The sequence below is a fragment of the Balaenoptera musculus genome, chromosome 1 (assembly GCF_009873245.2).
Source record: "Balaenoptera musculus isolate JJ_BM4_2016_0621 chromosome 1, mBalMus1.pri.v3, whole genome shotgun sequence".
Taxonomy (NCBI): Eukaryota; Metazoa; Chordata; class Mammalia; order Artiodactyla; family Balaenopteridae; genus Balaenoptera; species Balaenoptera musculus.
In genome coordinates, this window is record NC_045785.1 from 37,753,543 (window position 1) to 37,773,506 (window position 19,964).

The window sequence follows — 19,964 nt, forward strand, 5'->3', positions numbered from 1 at the left end:
AGAAAAGATCTTCCTAGATAGAGAAGGAGGATACAACCTCTCAAGAGTTTTTCTATTTAGTTCACATTAACTTCTTCAAACATCAGTTAGAATCAGTTTTCCTGAGAGATCCATCTGTTGGTGTCTCCAAACCACCCCACTGATAGTCTCCAAAGTATAATACATAAGAAAGCAGTAAATATTTTCCATGATACATATACATACACAGTCTTCTTCCAAGTTAGACATAGGAGAATACTCACCCCAGAGCGTAACCTCTGTGGTCCTGTTTCCTGAACTCCTTGAGTCTGCCAGCTGGATTTCCACGAGGTTCTCTTGTTAAAAGGGTACTTAAAATTAGGCTGGCTGGCAGCACACCTTATGATGAAGCACAAAGAAGCCAGGCTCTGTGTGGATCAATTTCTCAGTCCCCTCAACTGCTCATCTTAAACTATCTAGATCCTGACACGTTTCCAAAAGGGGAAAGGGGAAAGGGGAAGGGGGAGGGGAATATAAAAAGTATTTGTTACATTTAAAAATAGGGGGAAGGGGAAGGAGCTATATCAATGTTCACCTCATTCAACTTCCTTGAGTGATGGCCCTATGATGTTGCTTAAATAGATAATACATGGACATTTGCACATTGAATGCAAACACTGTTCACAAAAAGGTCATAGCTTAGAAAGACAGATGGACTTTTGTTTGGGCAAATAATGTCATTGAAGTGATAGATCAAAAATAAAACACTGAAGAGCTATAAAAGATCTTCTGAGTAGTCAACTCTAGTAGCAAAACATCCACATTACAAAGCCCTTAATTTACAAATCTCATTATTCTTACACAGCTGCTAAAAATAGTGTGCAGGTATGTATTTATACTTGACTTATCCTTCAAAATCTAAGGACATAAGAAACCTGTTTAAAAACAAAAAAAATCAGACAGGAACTTGATATGCTTTTCCCTCCGAAGAATAGCAGCTCTCAAGGCAAATTTCTTGGTATAAAGCTCTCAAATGTTTCTTCTATTTCTTTGGTCTTCACTATTTATAAATTCACAGCAAAATTAAAATAAGTAGAAAGATAGGGCTTAAGGAACAGTCATGGAGAAAGTTCCAAAGTAAGGTTTTCTTCTCTTCAGTTTTCTGTATTTCACTCGTTCTGCCCCTTCTTGAAGCCTAAACTGAGTTAATGGAAGGTAATAAGAATCTTCTGCTTCAGTAAAGAAGTCACTTTGCATCCATGTCCATCGTTATTCAATCATTTTAAAGGCCACAGGAATCTATCACTATAAATGAAAAAACAAAACAACATATATCACAAGAAGCAAAATTACTATATATAAATGCTAAAGTGAGACATGGTCAAATGATCGATCTTGGAGACAAAGGTCTAGGAGACAAAACTCTTAAGTCCAATTTAGACATTAATTTAATGTGTCACCAACTATAGCAACAACATAACTGGCTAAAATAATTTTAAAGATTTTTTAAGGATTTTAAAAAGTCATCTGAAAAAAATATACTTTTTAAATAACAATTTCTCCAGTTAGCTATCAAAGGTAATTCAGACATGTAAATTAGAGTCTGTTAGATTTTCTCTCATATATGGAATAGCTTGCCATAAGTGGTCAAAGAGTCATAACTTACTGGTTTATTACCACAGTCAACTATCTAATTGTTTAGTACTAACCACAGCCAGATGCTTAAAAACAAGACATCCGTCATAGCATTCCTCATGTATTTACATATTTTTAGATACCTACTTATCAATTAAGAGACTTAAGTGCTTATGCTCTGACTTAAAATATGCAGTAAGAGATAACACAAATACTTCTTTGGCAAATTCCCAACATTGTTCCAAAGGCTAGGAAGTTTTCTTTCTTTCTTTTTTGTAATAGATTTTTTAAAAAACATTTATTTATTTGGCTGCGTCAGGTCTTAGTTGCTGCACGCAGGATCTTCACTGCGGCATGTGGGATCTTTTGTTGCAGTGTGCGGGCTCTTCGCTGTGGCGCACCGGCTCCAGAGCGGGCTCAGTAGTTGCAGCACACAGGATTAGTTGCCCCGTGGCATGTGGGATCTTACTTCCCCGACCAGGGATCAAACCCGTGTCCCCTGCATTGGAAGGCGGATTCTTAACCACTGGACCACCAGGGAAGTCCCTAGAAAGTTTTCTGATATGAGAGAATGCTTGCATCTGTGGGCAATTCTGGTGTACACTGGTAAATTCTAGTTTACAGAGTATTTCTCATATAATTAATTCATGTTTAAGAAATACTAAATTCAGAATAGTAAATACCTCTTTGGGGAAACAATGGGAAAGGAATCAAAAAAAAGTTCCGGAGGGCTTCAATTGTATCTGTAATACCTTATTAAGCTGAATGATGGGTATATGACTATTCACTTGTTCTCTACATTTTTTTATATACTTATAATACATACATATATATATACATATCAACCATGCAGAGTATATATATTCCTTCAGCGCACATGGAATAGTTTTAAAAACTGACCTTATACTAGTTAAAAGAAATTTTAATTAGTTCCAAAGAAGAAAACAGTCTATGTTCTCTAACTATGCTATGTTAAATCAGGAAACGACTTTCTCTTGCAGTGCCCGCTCTCCTTCCCCTTCTTGAAGAAATCCTGTCCAAAGCCACTAGGTGAGGTCAGGCAAGGTAAAGTCCTCAAAGGGGGAGCTCAAGGCCAGAGCAGGGTGCTGGGGCATAACCAGGGTGCCTACACGGGGTGGAAGGACAGCGAAATGTGTCTATGGCAGCAATCCTGTGCGGGATGTCAGACCTCATTAGGCAATGTAAGGTGAGTGTCCCAGTATGAGGGCAGCCCAATGCAGAGTGTGAGAGCCTCAAGTGGAATGAGGAGGACACCCTGGCAGAGGGATACAGCCAAATAGGTTGAGGGCTTCCACGCAGCAAGGTGCCTTGCACAGTTGTTACAACTTAGATGTGGTTAGGAAGGAACACATGCAAGGGAAGAGGTGATAAATGGAGGCTGGTTACATACTGGGATTTGATCAAAAAGTAAGAAATATTAAGGAAAAATGGGAGTCAGATTTCTTACTGTGAGAGAAATGATACACTGATAAAGAAAAATTCAAAATCCTTAAACAGAATGACAAAAACCCCTATGAATAAATTTGCACTGTAACAGCTACAGCAATACTTAATAGAAAATAAGCTTTAAAAACTTAAAAAAAAAAAGACTAAAACCAAACTGATCTTTATTGCTCTTTTCCCAACATTTTTATTATGATGGGAAGAGAGCAACAAAGCAAATCTAAAGAAACAGAAAGGAGAGAAGCAAGAAAAGGTCAGAAAAAATAGAGAAGATGTTTAAAAACGATAATTCTTTTGAAAAAGATTAATAAGAAACAAACTCACGGGACTTCCCTGGTGGCGCAGTGGTTAAGAATCCACCTGCCAACGCAGGGGACACGGGTTTGATCCCTGGTCCGGGAAGATCCTACATGCCGCGGAGCAACTAAGCCCGTGCGCCACAAGTACTGAGCCTGTGCTCTAGAGCCCACGAGCCACAACTACTGAAGCCCGCGCGCCTAGAGCCCGTGCTCTGCAACAAGAGAAGCTATCGCAATGAAAAGCCCCAGAACAGCAACAAAGAGTAGCCCCTGCTTGCCACAACTAGAGAAAGCCCATGCACAGCAACGAAGACCCAACGCAGCCATAAATAAATAAATACATAAATAATAAAAAACTTATACATATATATATATATATATATATATATATAAACAAAACACTGGTTTCACAGGCACTACTAGTCTCTTCCACCCTCTACCTCAGCCTCTACTCTTGGTTGCTAGATTTCTCTTCCAGAGTCCAGGTTCAAATTATATCACTATCCTGCTCAGAAGTTTTCTGGCTTCCTACAGAATAGGATTTAAGTTTCTTGTTCTGATAGTCAAGAAATAAGCCTTTCCCCACAAGTAAACTCCCTCTCTGAAATCCTCAAGGTACCTTAATTGTGCCTTCAAATTAAGTGTTAAGGAGCACTTAACACTTGCTCCTTCCAGGACAGTTATAAATGTTGATTCTAACTCCCAGCAGGCCCAAAACCTGTTGCTTCTAGAAAATCTTGCCTTGCCCTTCTTTGAAATTCACATAGCATCTAGCATGGTGCCTTGCACTCAGTAAGGATTCAAAGGTTTAATGAACTAATTTTTACAAATTATGATAAAGCAAGAATGCAGAGAAACTGTAACCCTCATACATTGCTGGTAGAAATATAAAATGGTGCAGATGCTGTGGAAAACATTTGGTGGTTCCTCAAAAAGTTAAACACAGAGTTAGCATACGATCTAACATTTCTATTCCTAGGTATACAGCCAAGAGAAATGAAAACACATGTAAGTGAATGTTCACAGCAGCTTTATTCACAATAGCCACAAGAAGAAGCAACTCAAATGCCCATCAACAGATGAACAGATAAGCAAAATATGGTATATCCATACAATAGAATATTATTCAGCTATAAAAAGGAATGAAGTACTGATACATGCTACAACAAGGATGACCCTTGGAAGCATTAAGCTAAGTGAAAGATGCCAAATATACAAAACAACACATATTACATGATTCCATTTATATGAAATATCCAACCCATAGAGAACAGATTAGGGGCTGGGGGGAAGTGTGGCTGCTTAATGCATTCGAGGTTTATGTTTGGGATAATGAAAAAGTTCTGGACAGTGATGATGGTTGCATAACACTGTGAGTGTACTTAATGCCACCAAACTGTACACTTAAAAATGGTTACAGTGGTAAATCTTATATGTATTTTGCTACAATTAAAAACAGTATTATAAAGCAGTTGTTAAGTCAATATAAACAGTCAATATTAAATATAAACAATGTTCTACATCATCCATTCTTTTTCAGGTTTTATCTAAGTGCTTTTGCTCTCTCCCTGCACATGTGTATCAGAACTGCCTATTTGAATACTTGATCCAACCATTCATTCATAAACATCTGTCAAGTATCTTAGGTTTACAAATCCTATGACTTCCTGGCTACTCCACATATACCCAGCAATCTACAAGATACTTCACAACATGGTCTAGTTTTTTTTTTTTAATTTTTTTTAAGTACATTTTTTTAAAATTAATTAATTAATTAATTTATTTTTGGCTGTGTTGGGTCTTCGCTTCTGTGCGAGGGCTCTCTCAAGTTGTGGCAAGTGGGGGCCACTCTTCATCGCGGTGCGCGGGCCTCTCACTATCACGGCCTCTCTTGTTGCGGAGTGCAGGCTCAGTAGTTGTGGCTCACGGGCCCAGTCGCTCTGCGGCATGTGGGATCTTCCCAGACCAGGGCTCGAACCTGTGTCCCCTGCATTGGCAGGCGGATTCTCAACCACTGCGCCACCAGGGAAGTCCCCATGGTCTAGTTTTATACCTTGCAATTAAGCTGCTAGAGAGGATGTCCCTGCCAGGGACCTTACCTCAATCTCCTCTACTTCAGGCTCCCATTACCACTCCACATGTGTTCATGATCTCATTAACTTTCATTCTCCACAGTCCAATGGTGTCACCAGCTACTACTCCTGGTAACTCCAACCTCTATCTACACTGGTTTCAATTAACAAAAAAACCACACCCACTTCTCCTCTGACTTAAAACAAAACCCCTTCCTCAAGTCTGAATATCCTTCTAGGTATTTCGGTTCATTTCCTTTCAGCTTTTTTTTTTTTTTACAATTAGTTTTTATTTATTTATTTATTTTCAATTTTTGGCTGCCTTGGGTCTTTGTTGTTGTGCGCGGGCTTTCTCTAGTTGTGGCGAGCGGGGGCTACTCTTCATTGCAGTGTGCAGGCTTCTCATTGCGGTGGCTTCTTTTGTTGTGGAGCACAGGCTCTAGGTGTGCGGCCTCAGTAGTTGTGGCACGCGAGCTCAGTAGTTGTGGCTCACGGGCTCTAGAGCACAGGCTCAGTAGTTGTGGCACACGGGCTTAGCTGCTTCATGGCATGTTGGATCTTCCCGTACCAGGGCTCGAACCCATATGCCCTGCATTGGCAGGCGGATTCTTAACCACTGTACCACCAGGGAAGTCCCCCTCCCTTCAGTCTTAACAAAACTTCCACAGAGAGCAGTGTACTCCTAGTGTCTTCATTTTCTCACTCCCCCATTAATTTCTCAATCCACAGCAAATTTAATTTCCTCCCACAACTCCAAAGAACACTGATCTGTCCTTTTAATTCCAAAATTTGATGGGTAACTCCCAGGTTCTTTCCCTCTAAAATGAAAGTTGTGCTACTTCACATGTTGAAGATTAATAAACCAACAAATATAAAAACGAGCACATTACTATTTTATTGATTCTTAATCAAAGAGTGGGTAAAACAATACAAAGCCAGATGGGTTATTTAGTCCTATTCTGGGAGAATTCTTAATTAAAAACACTGATCTGTGCAACTCCTAACATACATTTTATCCTTCCTTCCTTCCTCCCACTGACACTGGGTTAGCCCTCCATTTCAGAGATTAAAAAAAAGCTGAGGCAGGCTATAATATGTTAAGGGACTTATCCAAGGTAACACATCTAATAAGCAGCTGGGTGAGGCCTGGAACACAAGTTTTCTTCACTGCTTTCTGAATTACACTGTGGTTGTTACTCTCTAGTCATGAAATGATTCCAATAGTTAGAAAAGTAGAACAAATTCCTTAAAATTTTATGGAGCAAGAAACTAAAGAGGGATGTTAATTTACACACACATTTTTTTTTTTTTGCCTTTCTTTTTGTATTTCTCTCATTATTTGTTTATCTGTATTAGCCAAGACTGGCTGGCTTCCAGGCAAAACTGAAAGACTTGAAAAATTAAACCCTTCTGTGGTAAGAAAAAAAACTACAATAGAATGTGGCTAGTATGTACACGGTTCCTGATCTTAATAAAACTGCAATCTCATGTCCTTAGCCATGACAATACCTTAAAGAACATGACCATAAATCCAACTCCATCATAGGGAAAAATAATTCAGAACATGTACTGCTGAGCCATGAAGTTCCAAGGAGCTGTCATATCCACAGCTAGCCAAGGGAAAGAATGCAAAGAAGCCACAAGAGGTTCTTTCTGCAAAACGTTATCAGGCTTATACCAACTGATCTTGGCTAAAAGGGGTAAGTGGACATAGAGTTTGAAAGGAACTTCCCTACCTTCTACTTCCATATGCTCGCTTCTCTGAAACTGATCTGCATAAGAAGGCACCTGAGGTCAAGACATCGTGTTAATTCTTCTTTCCCATGGATGGGTTCATAAGTGCCCTTCTCCTTCTCACCCATCTTACTGTGGTGTGCTACCCCAAGTGGATTAAGAAGAAAAATTACAAGTCTTTTCATTCATGTCGGAGTGTTCTCATTATAGAATGTGGTGACAGGAGTGATGACAATTTTTGTTTAACAACCTCACTTTCTGGTCCCCTTACTAACATCAAAGAATACTTCTGTAAGCAAGTATGATGACAGCACAGAGGATGTGGGTAAGGTACAGAGCATTATTTCACCTAGGTGACAGAATCATAGCAATGTTCCTGGTAAAGCATTTTGGGAGATACCAATCTATTGTGAAGCTCAGTGAGGACTCATTCACTTGTGCCTAAGATCATGTCCTAGCTGCATTAAGAATGTGTGTCCCAGCTACATGCTTTGCACGATTCCAAGCTGTTGAGGGTGAAAAGGTCCTAAAAATTTACTTCCAAGAGATCAACACTACATCTTTGAATACACATATGTTGGGACTTACATTCTGTTGAATAGTTATTCAAGACATGAAGAAACATTTTAATTAACTTTTGCTGAGAGATTTGATACTATAAATCCATATTCATTTGTGCACTATCATACATCAGTATTTCACTGCACATTTACTGATTCCTACCATCTACTTATATTTGATTAATTTACGAACTCTTTAAGAGTTCTACTGCTTAAAAAAAAGTTCCTAGCAAAATAAATTGCACTCTTAAAAAGAGAACACCTACATGTACATATTAGGTAATACAAATGTTCTTGAAATGCAATCTAGGATATAATGGCCTAAACTTATAAACAGCAAAACAAAAACAAAACAAACAAAAAAACTTCTTTCAATTCAAATAATTTCTCCCTCTCAGATGTTGACATGCCATTTTAATTCTGTCAAAAGCATAACCTTCAACCATGAAATGAAATTTCTATTCCATCTACACTACATACAACAATTCAAAAGTTACCTCTAATAATGCCACTGAGGTTTGGCTCTAATATTTTTTTAAATAACCTGTGGGAAAACCCCAAAATATGCAGTGTCTAATTTTTAGCCAATCTTGTTTAATTTTGGCTCCATAAAAAAAGTGCCTTTAAATACAAGAGTAATAGATATAATTTAGTCATTTGACAAGCCTTCTTTGATAAAGGCTTTTGGCATATCGCCTATAAAGTGAGAAATTCAATGACTAGGTAACATCATCTCACAAATTAGGTAGTTTACAATCTGTGTATACCACAGAATTGAAAAAGGATGTAACCTAGTTCTCAGCTAATAGATCATAAAAATAAGTTTTGATGATGGATTGATTAATGATTTTTGGTAAGTAACTCTAAAAGGATTCAAAGAACTGAGTGGCACTGATGTAAAAAACCGTACGTAGCATTTTTGGAACTTATATCCATAAAACTGAAAAACAGGAAGTGACATGATATTGAACTATTTTCATTCTGTTAAGTAACATTTTCCTATAGCAATGATCACCTATATAATTTATTTTTAACTGTCTCCCATTGAACCAAGGCACAAGGAACAGTCTTGTATAGTTGGTACTCAATAAATATTTGCTGAATGAATGCATAAATAAATGAAGGAACTGCTGACTAATAGGTACTACATCTTCAACTTCACAAGGTAATGCCATATTGCTTTCCAATCAGGTCACCAGTTTATACCACCAGCAGTGGTTATTTTTAGATTTCCATCTGCTCCACACCCTCACAAAGTTAGGTATGGCCAGACTGGCAGTTATTCTTTGCTCTGCTGGTGGGTATAAAATGATGACTTAACGCAGTCTTTGTTTGCATCATTTAATCTATTTATCATCTCTTTGTGTTTCGTTTTTTGGTAAAACATCTATTCTTATCATTTTACCATTCTTTTGGTAGCTGATCTTTTCCTTATCTGAAGTAAGAGAATACAATAGACCCCAATCCTCTGATTATAGTGTTGCAAATATCTTTTCCAACTTCATGGCTTTTTTAAAAAAACATTTTTAATATAAATTAATTAATTAGTTTATTTTATTTAGGCTGCGCCTGGTCTTAGTTGCGGCATGAAGGATCTAGTTCCCCGACCAGGGAATCAAACCTGGGCCCTGCCCCCTGCATTGGGAGCATGGTGTTTTACCCACTGGACCACTAGGGAAGTCCCCGTCGTTTTTTTTTTTTTTGATGAACACAAGTTCTTACTTTAAATGTAGTCGATACACCTGAAACTAACACAACATTGTAAATCAACTACACTCCAATAAAATTTTTTTAAAAATGTAGTCAAAGCTGTTGATCATTTCCCTTTATGATTTTTTTTTTCCGGCTGCATCACTTAGCATGTGGGATTTTAGTTCCCCAACCAAGGATCGAACCCGTGCCCCCTGCAGTAGAAGCGCGGCGTCTTAACCACTGGACCGCCAGGGAAGTACCTATGATGCGTATTTTTGCATGTAATGTATATAAGCCTTTCTTCTCCAAGGTTCAAAGAAGTTACCTATATTATCTTCTTAGTTTTATAGTTTTGCTTTTCACATTTAAGACATCAATCAGTTGGAACTGATTTGTATCCAGTATGAGGTCCAGGTCCAATTTCATTTTTTACCACGTGAGTAACTAATTGTCCCAAACCATTCTTTCTCCACTGATTTATAAAGCCAGCTCAAGGAGTTCCCTGGTGGCCTAGTGGTTAGGATTCCGGGCTTTCACTGCTGTGGCCCGGGTGCAATCCCTGGTCGAGGAACTGAGACCCTATAAGCCACACCCCCCCTGCCCAAAAGGCCAGCTCAATTATAAATTGTTTCTATATACGTACGGGTCTGTTTCCAGACTTCTGTTCCCTTGGTCTATTTGTCTATTCCTATGCTACAACCATGTGTGTCTTAACTAAATTATGGCTTTATAATAATATCTTGATATACAGTATGGCAAAGTCTCCCCACAAACATACACCTTAAAGGCCTTGGCTATTTTGGCACTCTGCCCGTTCATATAACATATAAAACAAGCACGTCAAACTGGGGATAGGAGGCTGTTATGACACTGCTTGGAATACCAATGAACCAATCTAGATCAATACAGGAGAATATTTTTATGATAAATCTTCTAAATCATGAGCATGGTCAATATCCGACTTAGGTATTCTTTAACATCTTTGAATAAAGTTTAAAATATTTCTCCCTAATGACCTTACGTACCTTTTTTCGTAGGCTTACTCCTAAATACTTTATATATTTTATGCAATTGTGTTATTTCCTTTAAATGATAATACTGTTTACTATTGGTATAAATCATATCAAGCCATTTTGCTAAACTCTTAGGAATTCTACTAATTTGTAGATTCCACAAATAATGACGAAGAAACTCTTTTCGAACATGTTAACTTTTCAGTGCCTATCAGACATCTAAGTGGAGATGTTAAGTAGGCAGCCAGATATGAATCTACAGTTCATGGTAGAGGTATACACTAGAAATAGAAACTTCATTTAAATCCATGGACCTAGATGAGATCACCAAAGAAATGAATGTAGACACAGAGGAACTTTGGTGTATTATAACTTTAAAGAGAGTGTGGGGACTCAAGCTAAGCAGCAGAAATGTATTTCAAGAAAGTAGGAATGACCGGCTATATCAAAGGCCATTAAATGAGATGGAAGACTGAGAACTGACCACTGGATTTAGCAACATGGAAGTTCTCAGTGACCATGTTGGATAAGGGCAATAGTGAGAGCCTGGTTCGGGGGGTTTAAAAGGAAGGAATTGCAGACTGCAAGTACAGAAAATTCTTTTGAAGAGTGTTGCTACAGAACCAAGAAATGGGGTAGTGGCTAGAAGGAGATGTGTGGTCAAAAGAAAGAACTACTTTTGGTACACTGATGGGAATGACCCAGTAAAGAAGAAAAACCTGAAGCAGTTGATGATGCAGAAAACTGCTGAAACAATGTTCTTAAGGAGGTGAAGAGGAGAGGGATCTGATGCATCAGCAGAGATCAGCTTTCAGTAGGTTTGCACATACTTCGTTTATGGTGTCAGTTGGGAAGGCAGAGTACCTGAGTACTGCTGCAATGAGAGCTTAGAATGTCTATTCTGATTGCTTTAATCTTCTCAAAGTAAAAAGTCTTCAGCTAAGAGTAACAATGGGTAGGTGAGGGAAGGGAGGGAGTTACAGGTTTGAGGAGAGTTAGGGTACGAAATGGGAGCTGCAGTCAATGAAAAAGGAGATATCATCGTTTCCCAGCACAATAAGGGTTCACACTTGTAAGTTATCATGAATTTAAAGTGAGACTAGTCTGCAGAGTTCTGTAGTTTAAATTACTCAGTCCATCACTGTAACTCCCTCAACTCTGGCTCTTCTCTCCATGACCTGTACCCAACTCCCAAAAGTCCCACCTCAGTTAAATCCAACCGTTGCTTATGCCGTTCATCACCCATGAAGCTGGTTGCGGTTGAAGAACACACAAAACCATGCTTTTAAACATTTTAGTTTTCTACAACAAAGAACTCTGACCAATATACTCTTAAAGGTTAGTAACTTATGAATCACCACCCACGATAGCGTACACTGTTTACATGTTCCTGGGCCAGTCCTATCTTAAAACCCCTCTCCTGGTTTCCATGACATTACATCATTAGAGCAGTAGTTTGCAGACTTGGACTGCATCAACTATAAAATTTCAAAATATGTTTCAAGGGCTGATACAGGTTGGCAATTTTATTTGGATAAGTAGAACATTAAAAAAAAAATCCTAATACTATCATTTCATACGAGAAAAGGCAATAATGCCGTAAAAGAAAATCTTGAGAAAAAGGACAACTCATGTTTGGAAGGAAGGAAGGAGGGGAAAGAGGAAAGGTGGCATCCTTATACTGATAATATTCACAAAGGGCCGGTATAATCTTTGTCAGGGAGCAACAAGAGTGGTAACCATTGCATCAAGATATCCTGGTGATCTTCTTACCCTTGATTAATTCTTTTCTGACTCTTTTCTTTGGCACTGTAAATATAACGGCTACCTAAACGCTTTGATGCAGCACTTTTGTTTCCTTGGAATCTCTTCACCACCTCATTCATTTTCAGGTCTTTAGTTATCACATGGAATTTCTACTTCAAGAAGCATTATATCATGCACATACCTATACTCAAGCATCCATCACAATGCATTATATTTACCTGTTTACATATTTATTTCCCCTATGCTTGGTAGGGATTAAATAATTAATAGCAAATGGGGTAATCTCTTACTACAGACAGGATGACCATTAAGTAATAATTTCTTTTCTTTTCTTTCTTTTTTTTTTTCCCTAAATTTTATTTATTTTTGGCTGCGTTGGGTCTTCGTTGCTGCACGCGGACTTTCTCTAGTTGTGGTGAGTGGGGGCTACTTTTCGTTGCGGTGCGCAGGCTTGTCATTGCGGTGGCTTCCCTTGCTGCACAGCACGGGCCCTAGAGCACGTGGGCTCAGTAGTTGTGGCGCATGGGCTCTAGAGCGCAGGCTGAGTAGTTGTGGCGCATGGGCTTAGTTGCTCCGTGGCATGTGGGCTCTTCTTGGACCAGGGATCGAACCCGTGTCCCCTGCACTGGCAGGCGGATTCTTAACCACTGCACCACCAGGGAAGTCCCAAGTAATAATTTCTTTAAGAGATGTTGACAACTCTATCAATTACTATCTCCTTTAACTGTTCCTAAGAGCTCTCCTTGAACATTCCTTATTCCTTTAACTGCAGAGTCCAAGATTAACAACTCTGGATAAATTCAGATATTCACTGGCCCTAAAATTTCCTTTCCAAATCTCATGATTTGAAAAGAATATTACTATTGTCTATCACTTTCACTGCCTCTAAAGGACTGAGGAACCCTACAGTAATCTATACTCATTTCCTAACTGCGCATCAGTTTCCCTCCCAAGTCCTCAATAAGGAGAACTCCAGGGTTACTGGTGCCTTGCTTAGTTTATTTTTAACCTTCACACTGATACTTCATCACAGAAAAGAGCCCAAAGCCATATTCTACCTTGTATTTATTTTAATTTCAGGAGATTAATTTGTACCTAAGAACTTCTAAAGGCTATGAAATTTGATGTCTTTCAATGAACCAAAAGAGGACATAATATACCTTTAAGATTTCTTCCACTACAATTCTTTCTATTAAGAAAACACTTAATATTACTCTGAATCACTCATAAACTCATACATACTTTTAAAACCTGAGTAAAATTATGAGATACTATTCCACACCCACCAAACTGGCAAAAACAAATCCTGAAACTATCAAGTGCTGATAAAAATATAAAGCAACAGGGAATCCTCATATATTGCTGGTGTGAGCGTAAACTTATACAACCATTTTGGAAAACAGTTTGACAAATTACAAAGTTCAAGCTGTGAAACCGCCATGACCCACCAATCTTTCTTCTTTGTTTTCTGAATTTTTTTTTAACATCTTTATTGGAGTATAATTGCTTTACAATGTTGTGTTAGTTTCTCCTGTATAACAAAGTGAATCAGCTATACGTATACATATATCCCCATAACCCCTCCCTCTTGCATCTCCCTCCCACCTTTCTTATCCCACCCCTCTAGGTGGTCACAAAGCACTGAGCTGATCTCCTGAGCTGATCTCCCTGTGCTATGTGGCTGCTTCCCACTAGCTATCTATTTTACATTTGGTAGTATATATATGTCAATGCCACTCTCTCACTTTGTCCCAGCTTACCCTTCCCCATCCCCGTGTCCTCAAGTCCATTCTCTACGTCTGCATCTTTACTCCTGTCCTGCCCCTAGGTTCTTCAGAACCATTTTTTGTTTTTTAGATTCCATATATATGTGTTAGCATATGGTATTTGTTTTTCTCTGACTTACTTCACTCTGTATGACAGACTCTAGCTCCATCCACCTCACTATAAATAACTCAAGTTCGTTTCTTTTTATGGCTGAGTAATATTCCATTGTATATATGCGCCACATCTTCTTTATTCATTCATCTGTTGATGGACACTTAGGTTGCTTCCATGTCCTGGCTATTGTAACTAGTGCTGCAATGAACATTGTGGTACCTAACTCTTTTTGAATTATGGTTTTCTCAGGGTATATGCCCAGTAGTGGGACTGCTGTGACCCACCAATCTTAATCACACATGAAGGTAAGAAAAAATATATAAGAATGTTTGCTACAGAATTGTATATAGTAGACAAAAAACTAAATTACCCAAATGTCCACCAATAGACTGATTAAATTGTGGTATATGTGTACAACGCTGTACAGCAGGAAATAATTAAGAGATAAGTATAAGCAAAATGGGTGACTCTCACAAAGTAGAATAAAATAGTTGTAAAAAAAGTTGTAAAAATTAAAAACTATATGATACAAGGTTTTAACAAATGAGTAACAATATTAGATAGTTTTGAGATATAGTCATATAAAACAAAATTATTTAAAAATGCAAGCGTATTATCAATACCAAATTCAGGATGAAAGACACAAAGACATGCAATTAAAAAGGAATATATAAAGGGCTTCAATTCTGCATACTGACATAAGGACAAACATAGAGCTTAATGGAGCAGAATCAAGAATCCAAAAATAAAACTAGTAAGTATGGCCAACTGATTTTCAACAAAGAAGCCGAGATATATCAATGGGGAAAAAATGGTCTTTCTTTTCAAAAGATGGTGCCACGATCACTGGATGTCCACTCGCAACAACAATGAATGTGGACCATATCTTACACCACACACAAAAATTAACTCCAAGTGGATCAAAGGCCTTAGTGTAAGAGCTAGAAGTAAACACAGGAGTGATTTTAGGTTAGGCAATGGTAAATTAGACTTCATCATCAAAATAAAACATTTGTGCTCCAAAGGACACCATGAAGGAAGTGAAAGGACAACCCACACTGAGAGAAAAGATCTGCACATTGTATACCTGATAAGGTAACTGTATTCAAAATAAAATCACAATGAGATATCACCTCACACCTGTTAGAATAGCTATTATCAAAAAGACAAGAAATAAGTACTGGCGAGGATGCAGAGAAAAGGGAACCCCTGTGCACTGTTGGCATGAATGTAAATTGGTGCAGCCACTATGAAAAACAGTATGGAGGTTTCTCAAAAATTTAAAAATAGAATTAATATATAATCCAGCAATTCCACTTCAGGGTGTTTATCCAAAGCAAAGGAAAATACTAACTTGAAAAGATACATGCACTCCCACGTTCACTGAAACATTATTACAATAGCCAAGATATAGGAAGTGTCCACTGATGGATAAATGGATAAAGAAAATGTGGTGTGTATGTACACATACACACACACACACACACACACACACTGGAATATTATTCAGCCATAAGAAAGAATGAATTCTTGCCATTTGCAATAATATGGATGAACCTTGAGGGTACTATGCTAAGTGAAATAAGACAGAGAAAGACAAACACCATATGATCTCATTTATACGTGCAATCTAAAAAAACACCAAGCTCATATACAGAGAAGAGAGTGGTGGTTGCCAGAGGCGGGGTGGGGTGGGCCAAATAGGTGAAGGGGGTCAAAAGGTACAAACTCCCGGTTATAAAATAAATAAGCTATGAGGATGTAAGGTGTAGCATGGTGACTACAGTTAATTATACTGTAGTGCATATTTCAAAGTTGCTGAGAGGAGATCTTAAAAGTTTTCATCACAAGAAAAAAAATTTCTGTAACTATATGGTGACAGATGTTAACAAGACTTACTGTGTTGATTATTTTGCAATATATGCTATAATTATCAAATTATTATCATATACACCTGAAACTAATAAGATGTATGTCGATTACAACTCAATTAAAAGAAAAAAAGAACCTGTACAACTCAATAATAAAAAGATAACCCAATTAAAGAGTGGGCAAAGGGACTTCCCTGGTGGTGCAGTGGTTAAGAATCCACCTGCTAATGAAGGGGACACAGGTTCAAGCCCTGGTCCAGGAAGATCCCACATGCCGCGGAGCAACAAAGCCCGTGCGTCACAGCTACTGAGCCTGCGCTCTAGAGCCCGCGAGCCACAACTACTGAAGCCCACGTGCCTAGAGCCCGCGCTCCGCAACAACAGAAGCCACCACAATGAGACGCCCGCGTACCGCAATGAAGAGTAGCCCCCGCTCACGGCAACTAGAGAAAGCCCACGTGCAGGAACGAAGACCCAACGCAGCAATAATAAATAAATAAATAAATAAATAAATGAATAAAGTGGGCAAAGGAATAGACATTTCTCTCAAGATACACAAGAGACCAGTAAGTACAGGAAAAGATGCTTAACATCATCAGCATGAGGGAAATGCAAATCAAAACCATAATAAGATACCATTTCACACCCACTAGGATGGTTATAATCAAAAGGCAGACAATAACAGGTGCTGCTGAGGATGTGGAGAAAATGACACCATCATACACTGACTACTGGTGGGAATGTATAAGGATAGGGTCACTTCAGAAAATAGTTTCTTAAAAAGTTAAACAGTTAACCCTATGACCCAGCAATTCTACTCCTAGAAAGATCCAAGAAAGATGTAAACATATATCCACACAAAAACTTACACATGAATGTTCACAGCAGCATTATTTTTTTAAGATTTATTTATTTGGCTGCACTGTGTCTTAGTTGCAGCACGCGGGATCTTCCTTGTGGCACAAGGGATCTAGTTCCCTGACCAGGGATTGAACCTGGGCCCCCTGCATTGGGAGCACGGAGTCTTAACCACTGTGCCACCAGGGAAGTCCCAGCAGCATTATTAATAACAGCTGCAAAGAGGTAACAATCCAAATGCCCATCAACTGATGAATGGAAAAACAAAATGAATGGAAAAACATAACCATACAACAAAATATTATACGGCAAAAAAAAAAGTACTGAAACATACCACAACAGGTATGAACATTAAAAGCATTATGCTAAGTGAAGGAAGCCAGACACAAAAGACCACATACCGTATAATTATATTTATAGGTAATGTCCAGAATAGGCAAATCCACAGAGACAGAAAGGAGATTAGTGGCTGCCTAGGGTTGAGGAGGTGAGTGCTAACGGTTATGGAATTTCTTTTTGGGGTGATGAAAATGTTCTAAAACTAGACAGCAGCAATGGTTGTACAACTCTGTGAATAAACTAAAAAACAAAAAACAAAAAAACATTAAATTGTACATGTAAAGTGGGTGAATTTTATGTTATGTAAATTCTATCTCAATAAAGCTGTCTTTAAAAAAATTAGGCCAGTGATTGATAAGAAACTGGGAACGCAGTACAAAGTAGCACCATCCAAGTTAACTTCTTGTTGCAAGGGGGGAAATCTTACTGTTTAATATATGGACCCAGCTATCACCACCTTAATCCAAGGATCAAACTTAGCATTACTAAAGTAGGTCAACCAGGTATTATGTGCTTTATAACATGATGCAAAATGAGATAGAGCTAGGATGTATTCTCGACAAAGTATTTAGATATAAATCCATCAAGCTTTTAGCTGTAAACTTTAGAGAAAAATACATGAACGAAAGAAACGAGCTAAGAGATACCACAAGAATGCAACTGTACAGAAGCATTCTCAGGACAACCAGTCCAGTCTCAAAGTCAGTGTCACTGAAAAATAAGTACTAAGCTAGATTAAAGAGACAAAAAGAGGGCTTCCCTGGTGGCACAGTGGTTAAGAATCCACCTGCCAATGCAGGGGACACGGGTTTGAGCCCTGGTCTGGGAAGATCCCACATGCTGTGGAGCAACTAAGCCCGTGCACCACAACTACTGAGCCTGCGCTCTAGAACCCACGAGCCACAACTACTGAAGCCTGTGCACCTAGAGGCCATGTTCCACAACAAGAGAAGCCACCGCAATGAGAAGCCTGCGCACCTCAACGAAGAGTAGCCCCTGCTCACTGCAAATAGAGAAAGCCCGCGCGCATCAACGAAGACCCAAAGCAGCCAAAAAAAAAAAAAAAGAGACATAAAGAAATTAAACAAAGTGGGATTGATTGATTGCTGCAAGGCTTGCGGGATCTTAGTTCCCCAACCAGGGATTGAGTCCGGGCCACGCAGTGAAAGCACTGAGTCCTAACCACTGGACTGCCAGGGAATTCCCAAAACAAAGTGTTATATGTGAAAAAGTCCTAGTTTAGATACTATCAACAGTTTGGATAGCCAGTGGTAACAAACATTTTTCTGGATCAGCTGGGGAAATTTGAATAATAGAACCTGCATACTAGAGGAAATGAACATGGACTGTGGGCATCACTGAGCAAAAAAAGCCAAGTTGTAAACTGATCTCATTTTAGTAAAATAAAAATAAAAACCTACACATATGTGCTTAGAGAAAGATCTGGGGAAAAAATGCACCAAAAGTTGTTAACAGTAGGGACTTCTGAATGATAGGAATGTCAGGTTTTTATTTTTGCATACCTGTACACTCTATCTACACATCACAACACTGTTTTTGTAATAATAAAAGAATTACTTAAAGACAGAATTACATGGGGAGCTTTAATAAACTAATGGTGCTCAGGCCTTACCCCAGATATATTTTAAAAGGTTGAGAACTACTGCTTTTAAGAATTGGGAGTGGATAAAAGGAAAAATTCTTCTCTAAGTTTGTCTTTAAAAAAGACACTCATGGAAGTTTTTTTACTTCATGACTTAGATCACCCTAAACAGAGGCAGTAACTAAATCTTTTCCAAGGAGCAAATTATATTAGTCAATTTTACAAATCAGGGTCCTTGGTTGAAAAAAATAAACTGTATTTAGGTAGATTAAGCAGAAAAGGAAATTTATCAGCAGGATATTGGGAGTTCAAAAAAATGAATGATTTGGCAAACCTGTAAAAATTCAAGTAAAGCTAAGCAGTCAAAACCACCAACCAAGGTCACATCACAGGAACAGTCTCTCAGGAAACTGCCCACTAGCTAGCTCTGCCACTGCCACCAGACAATAGAATTAATTCTAAACTGTCCTTGCTCCTTTGTATCTCTCTCACACCAGATTCAAGTCCCCAGTCAAGTGTATTTGATAGGCACAGCTTGGGTCACAGCTACCAGGGGCAGAAAGTATTATGTGTGCATGCATACAAGTTACGAGTTACATGTCCTTTCCAGCTTCCTCTCCCACTAAGATTCACAGAAAGGCAATATTGTTTCAAAAAACATTTTGAAAATGAATTCAGTTTCAAAAAACATTTCTTGAAGCTAATTTCACAAAGTATAAAATTTTTGAAGACTAAAATTTATAAACTTTCTCAGGTAGTTATTGCCTTTCCAATATTTTGTCATTTAAAGGGGACAAGCACCTGCTGCAACCATACCTATATACTATCCCACTAACAGAAATGGAATTTACTTAAATCACAACAGTTCCAAATAAGCATAGTATGTTACAAGAGTACATTTATCACCTGATGCAATCTGACACATTAAATTCTGGCTGTAAGATTCATATAACTAAGTGGATTAGATTTATGAAAAGTATCTGAAACTATAAGATTTTAAAAACAGCAAAAATGTTTTTTATAGTATTTGCTCCAAAAGTCACTACTATCTGGGACTTCCCGGGCAGTCCAGTGGTTAGGACTCCATGCTCTCAATGCGGAGGGCCCGGGTTCAATCCCTGGTTAGGAAACTAAAATCCCACAAGCCGAGTGGCATGCCCACCCCCCCCACCCCCGCCCAAAAATCAAAAAGTCACTGTATCAACTACACTACAGACA

At 38.4% G+C, this 19,964-nt stretch overlaps 1 protein-coding gene across 4 annotated transcripts in view; it reads right to left on the reverse strand.

Moving 5' to 3' along the window:
• Positions 1–19,964, reverse strand: part of GPBP1L1 (GC-rich promoter binding protein 1 like 1) — a 56,242-nt gene that overhangs the window by 29,075 nt on the left and 7,203 nt on the right. For all 4 annotated transcript variants that reach the window (XM_036827683.1, XM_036827681.1, XM_036827682.1 and 1 more), the window contains exon 2: positions 243–1,263. The gene's annotated coding sequence lies outside the window, so the exon portion shown is untranslated. The remainder of the gene's footprint in view (positions 1–242; positions 1,264–19,964) is intronic.